The sequence below is a fragment of the Miscanthus floridulus genome, chromosome 3 (genome assembly GCF_019320115.1).
Source record: "Miscanthus floridulus cultivar M001 chromosome 3, ASM1932011v1, whole genome shotgun sequence".
NCBI lineage: Eukaryota > Viridiplantae > Streptophyta > Magnoliopsida > Poales > Poaceae > Miscanthus > Miscanthus floridulus.
This window is the reverse complement of record NC_089582.1, coordinates 5,447,986-5,450,734: the sequence shown is the minus strand read 5'-3', so window position 1 is coordinate 5,450,734 and position 2,749 is coordinate 5,447,986.

The following is a 2,749-nucleotide window of genomic DNA, read 5'->3' as shown; positions in this document are numbered from 1 at the left end:
ATAATAAGAATTAGACTAAAGTCCATATTTATAATGTTATTTGAACTTGAAACTTTTTTTTTGAAACTCTAAACTTGGAACTTCAGAACAAGTAAAGTGCTATGGTTCGGATAGGATAGTCTAGAGCATGACATATATAAAAACTGGAAAAAAAGAATTCAAACCTAATTTTACCTTGTGCTTCCTGATTGTGACATACTCTCCTCATCCCTCTTAAATCATTTTCCCCTATGATTGCTTTGCTGTAAGGAGAAGATAATTTTGAAGACTATAAGGTACAAATGACAAATGAATTTTGGATTATAGTTATCAGAATAATATATGCCTATCAAAGTTGTAAATCAAAATTAATTTATTTATGAGTAGAAAACTTGGAAGGGTTTGGAGCATACTGAAAGAAAAGTGGAATTAATATTTCAGTAAATACATATAGATAAAATAAGATGGACCACAGGATATGTAAAGTACTTATTTCTATACAGTTTGTGACTGTTATTCCAGATTAGTCTGTGACAGGTACTGCTTTAACTCTTAGAACTAAATATTGCACACTAATCAGTATGTGAATCATGTTTCGGATCAATCTGTGACAGTAAGAACTTAAACGAAGTTGGATTTGAATATTACACTAGGAATTGATCATTCTTAAATAAATAAATATTATTACGAGATATTTATACCATTGCAGATAATTCCCTAGAGCCGCTGACACGAACTCTTCCAGAAACGTGATGTACGCTCCTCCCCTGCCAGCCGATTTTGGCTAATTTAAGGTTCAGATGACCTTGGTGTGGCAGCGCAGCCAGGCACATAGAGATTTGGTAGGATTTATTTATAGCAAACTAATTCTACGATCTGAGAAACAGGACTGGTCCTAGCCTCCTAGGGTTCTGGAGGTAGAAGAATGTCATTCAATACAAATGGGATCAGAGAGGAAGATCAAATTGTAGGTACCTTACAAAGCGGGCATCCACCGTGACGGCCTGACGGACTGGAAAATTTCAAATGGAATCAGTCGCCGTGGCAGGGATTTTGGCTCGCCAACTCGCCGAGCTCCGATGGCCTTGCTTTTTGCAAGGAAATATGGATCTTGAGTTCTTGACGGCCGCTGACTGGGGAAGTTGCTTTGCGAGGAATAAGGATCTTGCGGTGGAAACTTTGGTGGGAACGGGAAACCAATCAACTAAAAAGAATTGTGGGAAGCGATTCCACTGGTTAAAAAATGGTGGGAATTATTCGGTGGGCAAATTAGATTGAATGAAATACTGAGGAGTGTTTAGATGATTTTTTTTTTGTGGGAAACAATTCCACCGGTCAAAAATATTCTAGTTAAATATGAGGTGTTTAGAGATACGACGAGTTATCTTTCCAGAAAAAAAAAAACATAGCACAGTTTCGCTTATGTGGAAAAGGTGACCTTTTTTATTGAACATCGATCAGTGTTAGTAAAATTTCTTTGAAGAAATGACAATATGTCAGTAGCAATCGAATAAATATATGTTGAATATACCTCCAAATTATTGGGTAGATGAAAAAAATATTAATGCAACTCTTTTTTAAGGAATATAGCTGTCACATAAATGTTGAACGTGTACAATGAAAATGTTGGGGTAGATAAAAAAAATATTGATACTAGTCTTTTTTCAGAGTCAAGTCTGATTTACCATAGTCTTTCGAATGTTTTTAGAAAAAATAAGAACAATATTTCAAATAAATAAATTTAATCTTTAACTAAAACTAAAGTAATTAGTCATATTCAATTAATGTTATTAGTTATACAAAATAATAATTTATTATTTCGTATTAGTTAATTTTATTAGTCAATACTTTTAAATAGTTTATAGTGCTAAATATTATATCCGGCAGTGATAGGCTGCAAATAAAACTTCATAACTTTCTCATATAATGTTCCATGAAGAAGAACTTTATACCAAAGTTGTAATACTTGACGAGATCAGTTCATACTTTTTTATTTGAGATATTTTGGATGTCCAAATATGCATCACAAGATTTTATAGAGTTAATACCAAATGAGTCCATATGCTCTATGATCACAAGTGAGTGTGTAGTGGTAGGAAAGGATCTTGATGGAGAAACAACCAAATAAAAATTATAGATTTCAAAAAGTTATGCAACTTTATAGTTCACAACTTTTTTATTTGAAGCCATTTTGATGTTGAGGTATTTGATTCACAAGATTTTATAGAAATTAATATCGAAGCAATCCATATGCTCTATAGTCATAAGTGAATATGTAGTAGTAGTTAAGGATCACGGATGGAGAAGTGCACAAAACAAAAGTTCTAGATCTCAAAAAGTTATACAACTTTGTAGTTGACAACTTTTTCATTTGAAATTATCTATCGAACAAAAATTACATTTGAAGTTCAAAAATTTCAAACGACCTCGGACGGAGAAACGACCAAAACAAAAGTTGTAGATATCAAAAAGTTATACAATTTTGTAGTTGACAACTTTTTCATTTGAAATCATCTATCCATGAAAAAATCACGTGAATTTACTCACATTTGAAATTCGAAATTTTCAAACGACCTCAAATGGAGAAACAACCAAAACAAAAGTTGTAGTTCTCAAAAAATTATGCAACTTTATAGTTGACGACTTTTTCATTTGAAATCATCAATCCAAGAAAAAGTCACGTGAATTTCCTCATATTTGAAATTTGAATTTTTCGAACGACCTTGGATGGAGAAATGAAAAAAACAAAATTTGTAGATCTCGAAAAGTT